Below are 20074 nucleotides of genomic sequence, written 5' to 3'. Positions count from 1 at the left end.
CTTTTTCCCCTTGCAATCTTTTTTTTTTCTTCTTTTCCAAGTGAGAGGAGGGGAGGTGGAGAGACAGACTCTCGCATGTACCCTGACTGGGATCCACCTGGCAACTCCCATCTGGGGCCATGCTTGCAACCGAACTATTTTTAACATTTGAGGCAGAGATTCCAAGAAGCCATCCTCAGCACCTGGGGCCAATGCACTTGAACCAATGGAGCCATGGCTGTGGGAGGAGAAGAGAGAGAGAAAGGGAGAGAGAGAGAGAGAGAGAGAGAAAGAGAGAGAGAGAGAGAGAGAAAGAGAGAGAGAGAGAGAGAGAGAAGGGGGAGGGGAGGGGCAGAGAAGCAGATGGTCACCTCTACTGTGTGCCCTGATTGGGAATCGAACCTGGGATATTCACACGCTGGCCAGGAGCTCCTCTTGCAATCTTTTTGTTGAAGAACTCTGTGGGATTTTGCAGGTTGCATGCCCTTGGTGGTGTCACTCAACATGTGCTCTCTGTGTGCTTCTCTATAAATTGGGGAAAGGAGATGTCATCAAATTCAAGTTAGGTTCTTTTTATTTTTTATTTATTTAGAGACTACTTCAAGAGGTACATGATGCCTGGTGACCTCCCTTCCTGCCATTAGTGTGATTTTAATCTGGGGAGAGAAGTGCTGGGCATTTAGGAAAGCTCTCTCTCTGGAGTGGCACCTGGGCAGAGGCAGGGAGACCTGGAGGCTGGAAGGCCAGTTAGGAAGCTCCTGCAGGGGTCCAGGGAGCTGCTGCCCTCCTGCTTCACAGATTATCTACTGGAGACAAGAGTGCCTTTGTGTTTGCATTTGTGGAGGCCCCCTGGAGCTGCAGGCATCTCTCTGAAGCTACAGGCTTGTTTTTGTGACCTGGAGGAACTTGAGAGCCACCGAGGGCCAGGAAGCAACTAAATACAGCAAATAAATGAGCCACTTTTATAGATATGTTTGCTTATTCTGTGTCGGCCTGAAGCTTTGCTAGGTGAATTCGATTTGCAACGTGTGGCCCCTCCCTAGAAACACAAAATCCCCGGAGGTAGGAGGTGGGAGGGAAAGGACCAGAGCACAAGGAGAACCCCTGTCTGTGGCTTGGTATTTGTTTTCAAGGAGAAAAACAACAGCTGTTTTTTTAATGGCAAATGCTTAAACAGTGAAAAAGCCCCAGATTGCAATTATCTAATCTTCCCAAAAAGGTACAAGGAACTTAATGTTTGAAAATAGTTTGAAATTTCTTTGGGGTCCCGAAATGTTCTTCCTGTCTCTATGCCCATCAGTTAGTCTCTAAAATGTGGGGGGTGAGGTGAGGGAGAGAATGTCATAACTCCTTTGAAATGGGTACACATAAAAGTATCCATTAATGTAATTTTTGAATGTGTAACTAGGTTTATTTTTCTGATAGTCTTGAGTCATATAATCAGACATTCATTTTAGAAAACACTTTGATTCCAAGATATAATAAAATCATATTGGATGCTGGGAAACATATTACAGTGTGCTTTTAAAGGAAAATAATACACTTTGGATAACTGTTAAGGAGTTCAGCTATTCAAAATAGCCTATAAAATGCAAATAAAAATGTACTGGGATTGTATTTTGAATTTTGGCGCAACGCCGTAGAGATCTGTGTTGGCCACAAGAACGGCAGCTGAGCTGAACAGACCCCACAGGACCTACCAGCCACTTGACACCTGGTCCCCCAATCCTGCAGCTTGGTCTAGTGCAAAGGAACGCTGATGGCTTCTCCATGTCCATCCCTGAGTGTTTTGATGCTGCTGATTTAGAGAATGACCAGGTGGATGTGGCATAGAGAAAGCAGAGAAGTGGAGAAGCAGAGAGGCCCAGTCTGATTTGCAAGACCAGAGACTTTAGGGGAAGGAAAGAGCCCCAAAGGACAGTGAGCCAAGGTTTTAGAATTTGATTACCACTTCCTGGGTGGGTGACCTTCCACATGTTATTTAACTCCTCTTTTGGTTCTTTGATTAATACGTGTGTATAAAAATCCCTCATTTCTAATACCCAGTAAGTGGGAATTTAAAATAGGGAGTGGGGAAATTGGCTATATGCCAGGAACAAAGTAGTTGCTCAAGAAATGATAGATCTTATTATTACCAGAACACACAAGAAAGTAAAGCAATAATAGAAGAATAAATTAGTTATCACTTATGGATAAGGGGATATTTCATAATCTCCTTTTGTATTCAGTGAAGGTAATATCAAAGAATTTCCCTGATTTATGCATATTGAAAGTCTGTGGATGGTAAGCAGCTTCTAATACAATGCCATGGTTATTCTGATTTTCAGGACCTGACGGGGATGTGCAGTCCCTTTCCACATTGTACCAGGATTGGCCTGCGTGGCCAATAAAATATAGAGAAATAACAGTAAGTCACTTCAGAGATTAGATCATAATATACATTGTGTCCACATGCAAATGAATGAAGTTAGATTTTTATCTTACACCATATGCAAGAATTTACTCAAAATGGATCAAAGACATGAATGTAAAGAAAAGAACTATAAAACTCTTAGAAGAAAAGAGGAAAAATATTTATGACCTCAAAGTAGGTAATGGTTTCTTAGATATAACATCAAAAGTACAAAGAGCAAATGAAAAATAGATAAACTGAACACCATCAGAATTAAGACTTTTGGGCTACAAGACCAAAGTCTTGATCAAGAAAATAAAAACAACCTCTCTCAACACAGATTGAGAGAAAAATTTTGCCAATTATATTTGATAAGAGTCTTATATTTAGAATATATAAAGAACTCTTACAACTCAGTAATAAAAAGACAAATAACCCAACTAAAAAGTGGACAAAGGATCTGAAGAGATATTTTCTCAAAGAAGATATACAAATGGTCAATAAACACAAGAAAAGATGCTCAGCAACACTGATGATGAGGGGAATGCAAATTAAAACCATGAGATACCACTTCACTCCCACTAAGATGACTATAATAACGAAGATAGGTAATATCAAGTGTTGAAGTGGATGCAAAGAAATTGGACTCCTTATATATTGCTGGTGGGAATGTACAATGGTACAGCTTCTTTGAGAAATAGTCTGGCAGTTCTCAAAATGTTAAATATAGAGCCACCATATCACTGAGCATTCCCACTTATTGGTATATATCCAAGAGAAACAAGAACATGTCAACACAAAAACTTGTACCTGAATGTTCATAGCAGCATTTTTCATAATAACCAAAAAGTGGAAACAACCCAAATGCCTATTAATTAATACCAAAAATATTTATGTGCCATATACCCAAGTACTTACCAGCCAGCTTAAAAAACAGAATACAACTCTTTATGCCCTTCCCAGTGGAATTTCCCTCTCTCCTCCAAAAGGAAATTCTGAATTGATGTTAATCATTCCCTTACTTTTTTTTTCATCTACTGTTTTCTAAGCTTTCTGTTTGTTTGCTCGTTTGCCCATCCTGACCAACACATTTGCAGTTGGGAGGGTTCAGGACCAGACCAAACAATTTCTCAGGTTTCTGGATGAAAAATCTTGACAGGAAAAATGTAATACTGGTCTCCTTGTCCTGTGACCACCCTAAGTAACCTGAACTGAGGGTGCCATGGCTGTATCTTAGAATGGTCATGGACCATTAAAGATCAAAGGGACTTTAAATATCAGCTAAGCTGGAGACAGTAAATAGAGGGTAAGATGTTCTGTGCTCATGCAGACATCACTAATCGATCATGGCATTCTTTCATACTGACCTGTCTTGATCCCAGGCCAAAAAGTTTCTTTGTTTTTAAATTCTAGCCATCTCCCATGGTCCAGCTCAAGCTTTCCTCCTCCAGACATCCACGCAGAATCATTCAGCTCCCACTTATTTCTCCACTAATTGCTCTGAACTAACTTTTTTGGATCTGGTCGGCATGCCTTCCAGGAGGTAACTTGTGAGCCGCTTCGGGGCAGGGGTCTTAGCCGGCTGTTCCAGCCTCAGAGTGCTTAGTCCAGCCTAGGCTGGTAGCTGGCACTTCATTAATACCCACTAATTGGTTTGCTGAGATCATGTTCAGCCAGTCCTTGAGTGGCGGGGGGGTGGGGTGTCTCTGATTATTTGAAAACCATGGGCCTGACCTGTGGTGGCGCAGTGAATAAAGCGTCGACCTGGAAATGCTGAGGTCGCCGGTTCGAAACCCTGGGCTTGCCTGGTCAAGGCACATATGGGAGTTGATGCTTCCAGCTCCTCCCCCCTTCTCTCTCTCTGTCTCTCCTCTCTCTCTCTCTCTCTCTCTCTCTCTCTCCCTCTCTGTCTCTCTCTCTCTCCCTCTCTCTCTCCTCTCTAAAAATGAATAAATAAAATAAAATTAAAAAAAAAAAACGCAATACATTTGTGAAAGCCATGGGCCATGCTGTTGGAGAAGTGGCCAATTCACTCATAGTATCCCTAAGTCTTGTCCTAAAACTATTCACTATGATCTATTTGTCTTTCTTACTTCCCCAGTTTTCCTGTCTTTCCGAGACTGTGACCTTATGGGCCATCTCCGTGCTTCTGACCTTCTCTTGTCCCATCAGTGTGACAGCCATGACTTGGATGCATACCCTTAACCTGCCTCTGGCCATGGCTTCCATTTTTGCCCTGACCTGGCTAGCACAGGCACCTGCTTCCTTTGGCCCAGCCTATCTCTCCTGGGCTGGTCCCTTGGAGTTTGCCTGGCGACAGCAGTGGGGTTCAGCCAGTTCACACCGGTTGGGCAGAACTGATACCTAATTTTTTGTTGAGTTTGGCAAACTGGTTGTTAAAATGGCATTTGTAATCAGGGTTCTCCCTAAGGTGGGCACCTGGGCAGCTGTCCAGTGTGGCAATCACAAACTTACATTCCTTACTCTTTTTTTTAATGCTCATCTGTGCGACAGCATATTCTAAGTGGCTGTAGTAATGTTCATTCTGTCCATAGATGAAAAAAATTGCAAGTGAGGATGCCAATCAAGAGCAATATAGAAATATCTAAAATAATAGTTTTGTTTTTTGTCAGATATTATTTAATGTTTTTTCATTAATATTTTAAAATTCTTTCTTTTTATTTTTTTTAATTTTTTAATTTTTTTAATTTTTTAATTTTTATTTTTTTGTATTTTTCTGAAGCTGGAAACGGGGAGAGACAGTCAGACAGACTCCCGCATGCGCCCAACCAGGATCCACCCGGCACGTCCACCAGGGGCGATGCTCTGCCCACCAGGGGGCGATGCTCTGCCCCTCCAGGGCGTCGCTCTGCCATGACCAGAGCCACTCCAGCGCCTGGGGCAGAGGCCAAGGAGCCATCCCCAGCGCCCGGGCCATCCTTGCTCCAATGGAGCCTCGGCTGCGGGAGGGGAAGAGAGAGACAGAGAGGAAGGAGGGGGGGGGTAGAGAAGCAAATGGACACCTCTCCTATGTACCCTGGCCGGGAATCGAACCCGGGTCCCCCGCACGCCAGGCCGACGCTCCACCGCTGAGCCAACCGGCCAGGGCCTTAAAATTCTTTCTTATAGTCTAGTTTTGTGTACCTCTTGTTATTCTTATTTAAGTATTAAATGCATGAAATAATAAATTACCTCTCAGTATGTCATCTTTTTATACTTAAAACAGTCATTAGGGCAGAGAACTGGTTGTTAAATTATTTTATTCCCACCACTTCTTGGCAAACTAGATATCAGGGGTCTTTCCTCCCCTCAATCCATTTATTTGTTCTAGAGCATGAACTTAACCCAATTTCCAGAAAGTTTTCCTTCAAAACTTCACTTTTTGCCATGATTTTGAAGCATCTGAGAAGCAAATCTACAGGATTCAAGACACCTGAATAAAAGTTTAAATATTAAGTCAGTAACCTTGTAGTTTCAAAGGATTCTGACATTGGCAAAGTTATGGGACCAGTAAGAGACTGATCCTTAAATATTGCACAATTGAGGGATCAATGACGGTGTGAAGAAGATGGTCTAATGACTTTTTTTCTGTGTCCCCTGAGGCTGGCCACTGTCTGCTGGCCTACCTCTGTCCCCTCCCCAGGGTTTCTCATCTGCCACCTGGCTAGCACAGGCTTGCTCTCTCAGTGGCAGGGTTCCGAGAGCAGCAGGAAGGAAAGCCCCCATATGCAAGTGCCTCTCAGGTCTCTGTGTCACATTTGCTATCCAATCAGGCAAGGAAAGTCACATGGCCAAGTCCAGAACCAGTGAGGAAGGACACTTCCACAGGGAGTGAAGACAGGGAACACATTGTGGCTGTTACTGTTGTCAAGTAAGCAGCGAGTTTCACAGAGACACCAAGGTGGGTTACAGAAGAAATTTTAGAAGGAGCTTCATTGCCGGTGACATGCACGGGGCATATCAAACCCAAATCGTGCAGCCATGAACACAGTTCTGAGGCTGCTTTTAAAGACAAAATAATCACATACGGGTTGGGGGGAGGAAGAGGGGGAGCATGGTACATTAAGTCATTAATCTTACTAACAAGCTCATTGAATTTTAGTCTTGTTACAACGTTTACCTATAGGATCTATCAAAAGGAAAAACATTTCTACACACTAAGACCATAAGATAACACAGTAGTGATGAATGTTTTACATACCTGGCAAAGACATTCCCAAACATTCTAGGATTTACAACATATCCCTGTCGCCACAATAGTGGAAAATGTTTATAGTTTAGGATAAGGAGAGAAGCTAAATAAAGTTACTTTTACTAAGAGTATTGAGGTTAGTTTATTAGGAAGTCTAAAGCTAGTCCCCGCTTGCTTAGTTTACAAGTTTTGCACATACAAAGAATTTCAAAGTGATGATTATTAGAAAGCATATAAAATGTTACAGAATACAGGTTTTTCATGCGAGGGTGGGGTGGGGGGGGGGCTCTTGATCCTTTGTCTGGAGGTATACGTCACTCTCATGACTCCAGGATGGGAGGGTGAGTCAGGATTAGTGTAGGAATTTTTAATTAAGGTATGTAAACATTGTTTCCTGAAGGTTTTTAAGAAAGGTGAAGAGGAAGGGGTTTTCAGATAGGTTCTACCTTTTTTGCTCCGTCTAGTAGGTGGCGCCAGTCTTTCCAGAGAACTATAGAAAGTAGTTAGACTCTAACTAGCTGACTCAGTTGCCCCTATAAGCTCTTCTCCTTGTTTTTTTCTCCCTCAGAAAAGGAGAGGTAAGGGGGCCTGACTCTTCCTTTTAAAATACTAATGTTAATAGTTTTTCAGTTCCTTGACACCTTATCACATTACTGCCATCAACCAACTGCAGAAAGGGAAGTATAATTTATTATGCACCTACTGTACACCAGGGATGGTGCCAGAGGTTTCCTTTAGGTCTTATTTAATCACCACAGGTCCCTGGAGTGCTCGTGTCCCCATTTAAGGATGAGGAGGCAGCACTCTGAGGTTGAGTCACTTGCTCATGAAGTTAACAATATGGAGCGGAGTCAACCTTGTGCAGTGGGAGAGCTGGGTGGGACTTGCTTCTATGAGAGAAATATCAGTTCATCACAGTGAGAACGTGCCAGAAACCACACAGATGTACTCCCGAATCAAGTGCCTGAAGAAGCTACTAGAGTGGATCCTTCTTCTCATCTTGGAGGCACAGCCGCTCTTAGTCACCAGCAGTGATGTCCCTGGTGCCCCTGGCTCTCTGTCCCTCACCATTGGGGATGAAGAGAAAACGGTGGGGAGGAGGGAAGCACTGTGTCCTTTGGCACCCGTGTCACAGAGCTGATGGGCTCAGCAAAGGGGCATCGTCTGAGGATCTCTTCTTCCCTGTATCTGTCTAATGCCAGGCTTTGCTGTCTGCTCAGTGGTCACCACAACTCTTTTCCACACTTTCAGACAAGTTTTTTTATTTTTTATTTTTTATTATTTATTTATTTTTATTTATTTATTTATTTATTTATTTATTGAAGCTGGAAATGAGGAGAGACAGTCAGACAGACTCCCGCATGCGCCCGACCGGGATCCACCCGGCATGCCCACCAGGGGCGACGCTCTGCCCTCCAGGGGGCGATGCTCTGCCCCTCCGGGGCGTCGCTCTGCTGCGACCAGAGCCACTCTAGTGCCTGGGGCAGAGGCCAAGGAGCCATCCCCAGCGCCCGGGCCATCTTTGCTCCAATGGAGCCTTGGCTGCGGGAGGGGAAGAGAGAGACAGAGAGGAAGGAGAGGGGGGTGGAGAAGCAAATGGGCGCTTCTCCTGTGTGCCCTGGCCGGGAATCGAACCCGGGTCCCCTGCACGCCAGGCCGACGCTCTACCGCTGAGCCAACCGGCCAGGGCCCCTGCAGCTCTTACTGGATGGTGATCCCTGGACATTACTGCTCCCCCCACAAAGGCCACTGAAGGTGCCCTAGAAGAACCCACGTGCCAGGAGGACTGAATCGCAAAGCCCTTGGAAGGCTTCCAATCCTGGTAGTCTGACCTAGACAAGTTCTCTTCCAGAAGCATAGTTTCCTCATATTCACAATGACAATTTCTTAAAATTAGAGGGTTTTAATATATAAAAAAAAAAACACCTGAAGTAGCCAGGCTGACGCTCTACCGCTGAGCCAACTGGCCAGGGCCTTTTTTTTTTTTTAATATACAATTTTGGAAGTGCGAGGTTGAAGACATGACTCTAGATGGGCCCCACGGAAGGCCCAATTCAGACAGCTCTTATTTGATAAAAACCCCAGAAAGCCTACTGATGTGCCTCAAACTAGAGTGCTGAGTTGGGCACGTGCGTCTCCACAGTAACACGGATCACTTGGAGAAACAGAGATCCGGAGTGAGTTCTGGCTGAGAATTGAAGGAGGACCCGGTGGGGTCACCCCAGGGGCACTCCTGTCATTCTGACCTCAGAGGCTCCTGCTTTGAAGGCTACTGGAAGCTGCATGGAGTCGAAGTCAACGAACATGAACTTTTTGAAAAATGCTATTTTTAAGTTGGGTGGAAACAGACAAAAGGAGGCAGAGTGAGGCGCACGCAGAGCGCGAGCTGCCTGCAGCCACCAGAACAGGCAGGGTGGCCCCAGGCGGCCGGGCTCTGCCTGCGCCGGTCAGGCCCTGCTCTTTCAGCCCCCTGTTGACTTCCTGCAGCCTAATTACAGCTCAGGGACCAGCACGTCCCTGTGGGTAACACACTGAGGCCTGCACGCAGCCCCGATGACCCCTCTTTCCACACACGGCGTGAAACAGGAGACAGAGGCACAACAGGAAAGGGCTGTTCGGCCCCAAACACAGCCCCTGACTCGGAGCCAGCCTGACGTCGCCGGAATTTCCGACTTCACCTTAACCCACCCCCAGCGCGCTCACACCCTCACTGCCCTCTTTATCCCCAGTGAAAGGGGACGGTTGTCTCGCTCGGTGCCCAGGATGCCAGGGTGTTTACTCTGCTTTGTGGGGAATATTTCTGGGCCTGTCCTGTTTCCTCACAAAGTATTTGGGACAAAGCTCCCCTTACAGATCAAGAGGAACCAGGGCTCTTGCTCTACTTCCATTTTCTCCTCCCAGATAAACAACTCACCTTTAGCTTTTATCAATTTCTTCCTTATTCTTCTTTATCCTGGGAGTTTGTTTTAATTGACCTGACATCTCATGATCTACTGATAGAAAGCACTGTTACTAACCGTGTCCTGGTTGCATGTTCTCACTGTGAACTTGCTGTTCCGTCGAGGCTGTGGCAGAGACTAGGTTCAAACTCAGATTTTTGACTCGGATTCCAAAAGGCTCTTTCCTTTATGCGATTCTGCATCCCTTACGAGGGAGACCGAGGCGAAAGAAGACACAGGGAATAGCAGGGGCACGGAGCTGATGAACTGTTCTCTGGTTGCAGGCAACAGACAGGATTCTAGCTGGCCTGCGCGGCAAAGGGCAGGTGGCCTTCAGAGTCCAGTGGAATGTAGGGGAACTGGGCTTGGAAAAGGCCGAGGACCAGAGTGGACCAGTGTTTGGCAGAAGACGCTAATTAATAGCTTCCGTGGGGCTCTGCTCCTGGACCAAGTTTGCTTCACGTCTCACTCTGCACAGATATCAGAGTCCCAGGAGAAAGCCTGATTGCTTATACTGGGACTATGGGTGCACCCCAAGCCTTGGAAGGGACCTCGACCTCTGCAAATGCTGTTAGCCAGTGAAGAAGAAATGGATGCTGAGTGCCCACAGAGCAGACTACTATGTCAGAACTTTCTAGGTTTGGGCGACTAAGATTCTGGCCACACCAAACTGGATTAGGGCTAAGGCAGGGCCCTGCAGATTGAGTCTTATTCATGCCACTGAAATGGCCACCACCCTTACTACCATCATCCTCTAGCTGAGACGGGCCGGACCCCACATCATCCAAACCTGGTTGCCAAGAGGGAGCATTTCTCCTCCTCTCAGGAATTAGTCCTCGTCCATCCTTATAAGATTCAACGGTAAGGTTGAAGACCAATCAGCAGCTTACAATCAACTGTGTAGACACGCTGTCTTATAAAGACCACCCACAATGCAGTGGTCTTTATAGTCGAACAACGAGTTGGAAGTTTAGCACCATGTACTGGCTATAAGACTGAGAAAATAATCTATCTCTTCTCTCTCTGAGCCTCAGTTTGTTCTGCTATAAAATGGGAGGATAATAACGAGTTCTTACTCTGTCTTTGTCTCCATGTTGTTCCAGCAAATGAAATAAAAATTGTCAGAAGTTTGTAAGCTGTGAACTATATACAGATGCAGGAGGCATTGTTACAATTTTCATTATTATCGAGTGAGGCCAGGCTACTTGGAGTAAGTGGACGGAGGCAGGAAAAGCAAACCATAGTAACAGGGTGGAGGTCCGAGGAGTGGAGGGTAGAGGTCTGGAGGTCACAATCATTTGGACTTTCCGATTCTTCTCAACTCCAACACTGTGAGCAGATGAGGCTCCTCTAGACTCCGCCACACATCCCCAGGCCAAATGGCCTGCGGGAGAGTTATAAATTCCACCAGTAATTTTCAAAGCTCTGATTTAAGCTTTATCTCCTTTACTGAGAACCCAACTGCTAAACCCTTCCTGGCAAGTAAGCTGCTTGAGGCAGAGCATTAACAAAGCTGGGTGGCCTCCAAGCTTCCCCTCTCTGCCTTTCATGGGCTGGCATCGCACAGGGATGGGACCTGATGAAATGCAGCCTCTCCCATCCTGCCTGTAGCTCGCCCCCTTCCTGCAGCTGTGCTCAGGGATGAGCACTTCCATCGCTGCTCGCTAGTAGCTCCGCCTCCCGCTGCTCCTGGAGGCCAGCAGGGCCTCTCCCAGCTCACAGGCCCCACTTCAGGCCAGCTGCACGCACTACAGGGCACTTGTCACCTGACATCTTAATGTTCAAACCATCCAAATCCTCTGGAATCTCACCGTTTGCACTATTTATGCCGCCGGAATGTGAAACAGCAGACCAGGCCTCTCAGGTCCTTATTCTCAATGTTACATACAGGTTCCACGGAGCTGGTCTGCCACAGTGTGGGCTTGGTCTAGATCAGTCTTTTTACAAACTTCTTATTGTCTTTCTCATCCCTGGTCCCATTGTGGTTACTTCAGACCTTCTCTTCTTAAAACCCGATTTCCCCTCAAACCTTTATTGCTTCTTTACTTCCCGGAGGCTTCCTGAGGCAATGGAGTCTGTTGTACTTTCTGCTGTATCCCCAGCACCCAGCACAGTGCCCGCTCCATTGCGGGTGCTCAGTGAGTGCCTGTGGGTGAATGAAGGCCTGCATGTCTGAGCACCCTGTGGCTGCTGGAACATGCAGACCCCCGTCCAAACTAAGCTTGCTCATGCAGCCTGCTGCAAAGGCTCCGCTTCACCTCACCGCCACTTCGGGAATAGAAGTCTTCTTCGCTACAGTCACTTGGGGGACCCTCCAGGACAGATTTACCATATAATGATATCCACTAGCAGGGGTCTTCAAACTTTTTACACAGGGGGCCAGTTCACTGTCCCTCAGACCATTGGAGGGCTGCCAAATACAGTGGTCCTTTCACTGACCACCAATGAAAGAGGTGCCCCTTCCAGAAGTGCAGTGGGGGCTGGATAAATGGCCTCAGGGGGCCACATTGCGGCCCGCGGGCCGTAGTTTGGGGACGCCTGCACTAAAGCTTCTACTGTAGGACTTCTAAAAACAGAAGAGTTGTTTGAGACTGCCTAACCCTACCCAACGGAATGAGAACTACAGACAGTTTGTCTGTACAGTAAACTTAAGCATAATTATACACTGGGAACCACAGAGCCACTGTGGATTCTCGTATTAATTTCCAATCACTCCTCACCAAGGATTGGTGAAAATCCTCAGCCAAGGGTGGTTCAGGAAGCGTCTCTGTTGTCACCTGGTTTGGATTTCTCATCTCTGTGCCTCGGATCCTCCTCCTCCAGCTGCCAGGATGCCCCTGCCCCACACTGGCTGGTCCCTGAACCAGGATTCCTCACGTCAGGATCTGTGTGTTCCTGTGTTCTGTCTGCAATTCTACTCAATTCAAGTTTTTGAATTAAAAAGGTGACAATGGAATGATTTTATTTTTTATTTTTTTATTTTATTTTATTTTTGTATTTTTCTGAAGCTGGAAACGGGGAGAGACAGTCAGACAGACTCCCGCATGCGCCTGACCGGGACCCACCCGGCACACCCACCAGGGGCGAAGCTCTGCCCACCAGGGGGCGATGCTCTGCCCCTCTGGGGCGTCGCTCCCCCACGACCAGAGCCACTCTAGAGCCTGGGGCAGAGGCCAAGGAGCCATCCCCAGCGCCCGGGCCATCTTTGCTCCAATGGAGCCTCGGCTGTGGGAGGGGAAGAGAGGGACAGAGAGGAAGGAGGGGGGGGGAGGAGAAGCAAATGGGCGCTTCTCCTATGTGCCCTGGCCAGGAATCGAACCCCGGTCCCCCGCACGGCAGGCCGACACTCTACCGCTGAGCCAACCGGCCAGGGACAACGGAATGATTTGATGTTCACAGAACATTAGTGTTAGAGGAGACATTCAACCCTGAGTCGGGGGATGACGCTGTTTTCTGTTTCAGGTGCCACGCCCATCAATGTCGCGCCCAGGCTTTGCTGGGAAAGACTGTAGCGACCATTTGGTGGTCTGGCCTCAGGCAAGGGGAGAGGAGTGGTGTGGCTTACGCCACATGTTTGCCTCCTGGCGGGAAGGCAGGGATGTCACATGGAAGGCACGCTTTAAGTTGAAAACAGCACAGGTATTTTAGGAAACTGGAGACCGGGTGGCAGATACTGTCTTTTACTTGGTATCAATTGCTTGTCAGCGTCACTTTCTATCCAGCAAGGCCAGTAGCCCCGTGAAGAATAGTATCATAAATGCCTAACTGGTATGGGGGGCAAAATTTTAAATTTTAATTTAAAACATTGTAATCTAAAGAATGGTAGACAGCACTGTGATGACACATAAAGATACATGTATGTATAACAGAGAGATCCAAAATAAAGGATTGCTCATTAATAAAAATAAACCTGTGGGATTAAAAGATACAATAGAACTTATAAAGTTACCTCTGAATTTTAATGTCAGAATAAAACACAAAATACCTAATTTTAAAATTCCAAACCTAAAACTCACATGGGGACTAAGTAAATGAAGGTTTACATACCTAATGGACTATTATGCACCTATTCAATGTTATGATTATTATAAATGAACGGTTTAGGGCAACATTGGGAAATGCTTGTTATGACACCAAGTGAAGCCACAGTTTTGTAAACATAGGGATGATCATAACTAGGAAAAAAAATTGTTTCACTGGGAAAAAGCCCTCTTTATTTCTTTCTGGGGTAAGAAAGGGTTAATGTTATGTCTCACATGTAGTTCTGTCATCGGAGCTCTCCCGTGTTTCCATCTACTTATTAGGCATCAAAATATTAGCAGTATTTGTACTCAAGAGCTGTAATCCAATGGGTGACTTCTTTTGTTAGCTTTATTACATCATCCCTTCTTGTTTAATGTAGCAATACTAGAAAAGAAATAAGCAAAAGTAAAATAAAATAAAACATTTTTAATTCTGCCTGGAGAGAAAACATTTTGGTGCTATCCTTCCAGATATTTCAATAGACATGTAAGTACATTGAATTTATAAAATTAGGACAGATAACCCTTGACCTTGTGCAGGCTAGTGCCGCCCTGGCCGTAGGGGAGCTGACTCTCTCTTCCGGGTGGAAGTTCACGGGCATTCAGATCACAGAGCGCTTTGTAACTCCACCAAGACTGTATGTTGCATCTATAAGAAGATTTTAAGCATAACAGCAAGATCATGGGCAGCCTTCTCAGTTTCCGCAGAGGCAGCCCCTCTCAGGCAATCTGATAAGCTCCTTCCTTTTGTCCTAGAAGAAAGCAGTGAAGGGCAGGACGGCTCATCAAACCTCTTGCCCTTTGCCAAATGGGGTGTGGAGAAGAAAATGTCAAGTGGTCCGGCTGCAAGCACTTGGCTGAGAACATCGTCCTCAGGGAGAAGGGGAGGGGTGCCCACCAGGGGTCCCCCGCCCACCTGGCACTGACACAATCACGCCACCCTCTCCATGCCCAAGCTGTGTGCCCACCTGGGGAGGGAGGCCCCAAGCTCTCCAATGCTGCTATTAAAGAGGCAGGAAAGACACAGCGAAGACACTGAGGAAGAAATGCCCCTTCTCTTTTGTTTCCAACCAGCTGCAGGGAGAGCTGTGAGAGGGCAGATACCCAGCCCCTGGGGACTGAGCCACTCAGGGGTCCTGGATTCGAGTTCTGGGCTGTTGTAATTAAGTACCAAGAGCTGATGGTTTAAAACAACAGGAATTTATTCTCTCACAGTTCTAGAGGTTCAAAGTCCAAAATGAAGAGGTCAGCAGGCTCTAGGTGAGGACCCTCTGTGCCTCTTCAGAATCTGATAGTCCAGGCGTTCCTTCACTTGTGGCGTCACAACTCAGGTCTCTGCCTTCATCTTCCCATGCCGTCTTCCTCTGCGTCTGTTTCTTCACATGGGTGTGTGTGCGCTTCCTCTGCGTCCCTGTCTTCACGTGGGTGTGTGTGCGCTTCCTCTGCGTCCGTGTCTTCACATGGATGTGTGTGCGCTTCCTCTGCGTCCGTGTCTTCACGTGGGTGCGTGTGTGCGCTTCCTCTGCATCCGTGTCTTCACGTGGGTGCGTGTGTGCGCTTCCTCTGCATCTGTGTCTTCACATGGGTGTGTGTGCGCTTCCTCTGCGTCCGTGTCTTCACGTGGGTGTGTGTGTGCGCTTCCTCTGCGTCCGTGTCTTCACGTGGGTGTGTGTGTGCGCTTCCTCTGCGTCCGTGTCTTCACGTGGGTGTGTGTGTGCGCTTCCTCTGCATCTGTGTCTTCACATGGGTGTGTGTGTGTGCGCTTCCTCTGCGTCCGTGTCTTCACGTGGGTGCATGTGTGTGCTTCCTCCGCGTCTGTGTCTTCACGTGGGTGCGTGTGCGCTTCCTCTGCGTCCGTGTCTTCACGTGGGTGCGTGTGTGCGCTTCCTCTGCGTCCGTGTCTTCACATGGGTGTGTGTGTGTGCGCTTCCTCTGCGTCCGTGTCTTCACGTGGGTGCGTGTGTGCGCTTCCTCTGCGTCCGTGTCTTCACATGGGTGTGTGTGTGTGCGCTTCCTCTGCGTCCGTGTCTTCACGTGGGTGCGTGTGTGCGCTTCCTCTGCGTCCGTGTCTTCACATGGGTGTGTGTGTGTGTGCGCTTCCTCTGCGTCTGTGTCTTCACGTGGGTGCGTGTGCACTTCCTCTGCATCCGTGTCTTCACGTGGGTGTGTGTGTGCTTCCTCTGCATCCGTGTCTTCACGTGGGTGCGTGTGCGCTTCCTCTGCATCCGTGTCTTCACGTGGGTGCATGTGCACTTCCTCTGCGTCCGTGTCTTCACGTGGGTGCGTGTGTGTGCTTCCTCCGCGTCTGTGTCTTCACGTGGGTGCGTGTGTGCGCTTCCTCTGTGTCTGTGTCTTCACGTGGGTGCGTGTGTGCGCTTCCTCTGCATCTGTTTCTTCACGTGGATGCGTGTGTGCACTTCCTCTGCGTCTGTGTCTTCACGTGGGTGCATGTGTGTGCTTCCTCCGCGTCCATGTCTTCACGTGGGTGTGTGTGCGTGCTTCCTCTGCGTTCGTGTCTTCACGTGGGTGTGTTGTGTGCGGTGCGTGTCCTTGTAAGGACATCAGGCATTGGCTTAGGGCCCAACCTAATGACCTCCTTGTAGCTTGATTACATCTGCATGGTCTCTATGTCCCAATAAGGTCACATTCAAGGGTACCGGGGGTAGGAACTTCAACATATCTTTTTTGGGGTCAACTGAATTAATCCTCTTTCCCTATTTTAGAGGTATCTGGAGGGGGTGACTAAATAGGACAGACTAAATATCTAAAAACCTTACAACTCTGCCTCCTAACATAACCCTATAATACCAGAAAATTTGGGGGAGGGTCTCCCTAACCATATCTTGGTTGAAGTCATTTAACCTCTCTGGGCCCTGGTTTTCTCATTTATTAAATGAGTTAAAACAGTGACTCTCCTGGGGTGGGCTGTGACATCTTGGTGCGACTGGGTGTCATACCGATGACGGTGAAGGGACTGGGGAATGTAACTCAGGTGACTCATACACGTTCCTTGGTCTTTGCTCTTCATGTACAATTAAAGGCTACTTGCCAGTAACCACAGATATGTGGTATTCATAAACTAAAATTAGTGTCCACGTGGTTTACTAAGACTCAATTTTGTTATTGCACACCTACTTTACATAGGTAGAATTCCTCCAGTTTTTGGAAGGATGATTTTTAGTTCTTCAGGAGTTGTTATGAGCTGTTGTGGTTTCTGATTGCTGTTATTCATACTTTTATTTATAAATTATTATTGGTTTTGTGCCGTCATTATCCATTTTAATCTGATGAGAGACTTTGGTTTGTCCTGAATATTTTTGGCTATAACTTGTCTACTATCTCCATGTTAAGTATAAATGAACTGCAGTTTAATAAGTAGCCACGCATATATTCTTATTGCTAAAGGACATAGAGACCTGACCTCTTACCACCTGCTTGTGCGGTAGGGTGGCCAGCTGCAGCAGTTTGCTCAGAACTGGGATTTTGCCAGGATGCAGAATTTTCAGAGCTCAAAAGAGGAAATTCTGGGTCACCTGGCATGAATGGTCATCATACTATTTAGGAACATTGGTGGCTTGTTCGCCTGTGCTATTTTAATAAATTCCTGTGTTATTCTAATAACTTTCATCTTACAAACAAAGTTAGTATAATAGAATTAGTTGAGTTATTTTTGAGACCATAGGCCATTGATTTATGATGTGAAATCAAGAGTATAATGTGAAGTTCTTCTCTTTCCACAGAAACAGAAAGTAATGTGTGTTGCATGTTCAACAAGTTCAGCGTGACATATTCATTTGGTTCTTCTGCAATTCTTACCTCCTTCCTGTAAACCCCACCCCCTTAGTGATCACTCAGGAGAGATGTGGAACAGACCGCACACTGGTGTTCTTTGGCCTCACCCACGTGGGTATAGTCAGAATTTTTAGGAATCCCTGGTTAAAAGATTCATAAGAATGTTCCTCCTCCCACCAACCTCCTGCTGCCTATGGTGGCAAGTTCTTCCTGACTTAGCTCAAGATTTAAACCATTGCAGAGGGTGAGAAGCACAGGCTCCTGAAGCACCTGGAGGTTCTGGCTGGGAATTACCCAGAGGGCAGGCAATTCTCCTCAGCACAGCCAGACTGTGATGTTGGTATAGCCGCCTTTGAATAGCATGCCATATGGATACTGCCCTTTGGCTCCACTGTTTTATAGGGTGGGGGATGGGGAGACCAGAGAGCGGCCACTTACTCATATATTCATCTTCACCAGGTCAGAACTTGGACGAGGCGCTTTTCGCTTTTGATATCATTTAGTTTAGTCCTCACGGCAACTCCATAAAATGCGACTGATCTTAGGAGCAGGAGCCTGAGTTGGAATTCCAGCTGGCCTTCCTTGGCTTGACTGTGCCCCAGCCTGGTCTCCCCACCACAACCCCAAGCCTCTGAGGTCTCAGAGAACCAGCACTTCGCTTCCCTGAACAGAGGTCACTTTCAAATTGTGAGAGGGGGCAGAAGCCTTAAAAAGCTCAAACCAACAAACAGGAGGCTGACAATTTAAAAATAAAACCAACATGTACTCAGCCTGGAATGGAAGCTCCTGATGGGTCCATCCTTAGAACTCATTGCCCCCAATTTACTCCAAACCCTGGGCAACCCCTCCCCCCCATTCAGGTTGCATTTAGGCTTTCGTTTGCCCAGGGGACATTGTGCCACCATAAAAGGTGACTGAGCCAGCAATGGGAGGCACCTTTCCCCCCCTACGTATTATCCCCGTTTGAGTCCTCAGTGGGTAAAAACATTTTTCTGCCTTATATTTCCAAAGGAGTTGTTTTTAAGAGGTGGGTAGGCAACTATGTCATGACCTGATTCCTGCTCAGCCATTAGGTTTTTCTGTCTCCTTGGCAGGGGACAGACACTCAGCATTCCAGACAGGGTTAGTGGTGGGACTGCTATTTATTTTACTGCTAATACCACTTATGTGAAATTAATTTACTCTACTATTATAACTCTCCTTGCTTCCTGCCCTGACGGGCTCCTATAATTTACACCTGACTGCTCCATTATACTTCTGCTTCCTGGGCTAAGGGTTGGGAGCTGGGGCTTGGGTGACTCACTTTAGAAGGTCATTTACACAGAAGAGAGGTTTTTCTTATTATAGACTGAGCAGGGTTACTATAAAAGCAGTGGTGGTGGGGGGGGTTTTTTGTTTTTTTTTTTCCTCTCTCTTCCTAATAGCCAGTTCCCCTTTAGGTCAACCCTTTCCAAGGAAGTTTGTTTACTATTATTAAACTTCTTCCCAACTCCCAATATGGGCTGCTTCATTTTATAGGGCACGCAGATGAGCCTCTGGCTTCCCTAGTGGAAACCCAGCCCCGGTCCCAGCCGCCTCTGTCCTTGATCAGATGCAGGTCAGCTGCACAGTCCCGAAGCGCGTGCTCAGGAAGAGGCATCTGTTCTGCTCTTGGAAGAAAAGGCTCTAGGGGCCATTGCTTACAAGGCTTTATAAACGTCTGTGACAAAAAGCAGAGGCTGCCAAGTAAAGCTTCCCGAATCCGGGTCCATGGCCAGGGTTTCTTTCCTTCCTTATGGCAGGGGGCAGAAGAGGCCACTGGCATTGAGGCTGCTGGCGACAGGGCTCTTCTCCAGAAGTCATGCTGACCTCCTGCTGACACCCCCACATTGAGCTCTTGGCTGGGCTTAGACAGTGGGGTGTAATGGTCTAAAGATCTGGTTTTAGCCTCCTTGAGACAACATCCCATTTCTTTTTTATACTCTTTTTTTTTTTAATTAATTTTAAGGGGTGACATGGATAAATCAGGGTACATATACGTTCAGAGAAAACATCTCCAGGTTATTTTGACATTCGGTTATGTTGCATACCCATCACCCAAAGTCAAATTGTCCTCCGTAAAAATATGGAATGCTTCACGAATTTGCGTGTCATCCTTGCGCAGGGGCCATGCTAATCTTCTCTGTATTGTTCCAATTTTAGTATGTGTGCTGCCGAAGTGAGCATGACCACGTCCCATTTCTAACTCACTTCCTTCCTTGAACAACTCATTTAAGTGCCTTAGGAGAGAGCCATGCGGGGGTGAGGGCACAGAAGCTCACCTCAGATGGTCTCTTCCAATACTGTGTATTGACCACATAAGCAAGTCAAGGAACTGGACACCTTCCAACTTGTGTAAAAGCCCCAACACCTTCTCAAACTCCACACTGGCTGTAGAAGGAAGCCGCCTTCAGCCGGGCATTGGGGTTCTCAGCAGCGTGAGCCTTTCGCTCCGCCTATTTCCCATCACTGCTTTTTGCAAACCCTCTTCCCAACCAGCTGTGCGCTCCTGATCTCTCCACCCTTTCCCACCTCCCTGCCTTTGCCGCCTGGCACCCTGGAGGATCGAGGATGCCCTCCTCATCCTGTTCACGCATCAAGTCTTTCCACCTACTGAGTCTAGTGTGATCTCATTCTAGCTCAAGTCCCCTCTGCTGGAAGGAGTAGCCCAGGGGTCCCCAAACTACAGCCTGCGGGCCACATGCGGCCCCCTGAGGCCATTTATCCGGCCCCTGCTGCA

At 47.0% G+C, this 20074-nt stretch overlaps 1 non-coding gene across 1 annotated transcript; it reads right to left on the bottom strand.

Annotated features, from left to right (window-relative positions):
* Positions 1-19414: 19414 nt before the first annotated feature.
* LOC136385095 (U6 spliceosomal RNA) lies at positions 19415-19521 on the bottom strand. Its single transcript, XR_010747708.1, has one exon. It is a non-coding gene; the product is annotated as a U6 spliceosomal RNA (small nuclear RNA).
* Positions 19522-20074: the final 553 nt, after the last annotated feature.

Source organism: Saccopteryx leptura, chromosome 13 (assembly GCF_036850995.1).
Source record: "Saccopteryx leptura isolate mSacLep1 chromosome 13, mSacLep1_pri_phased_curated, whole genome shotgun sequence".
Taxonomy (NCBI): Eukaryota; Metazoa; Chordata; class Mammalia; order Chiroptera; family Emballonuridae; genus Saccopteryx; species Saccopteryx leptura.
This window is presented reverse-complemented; position numbering and strand designations above follow the sequence as displayed.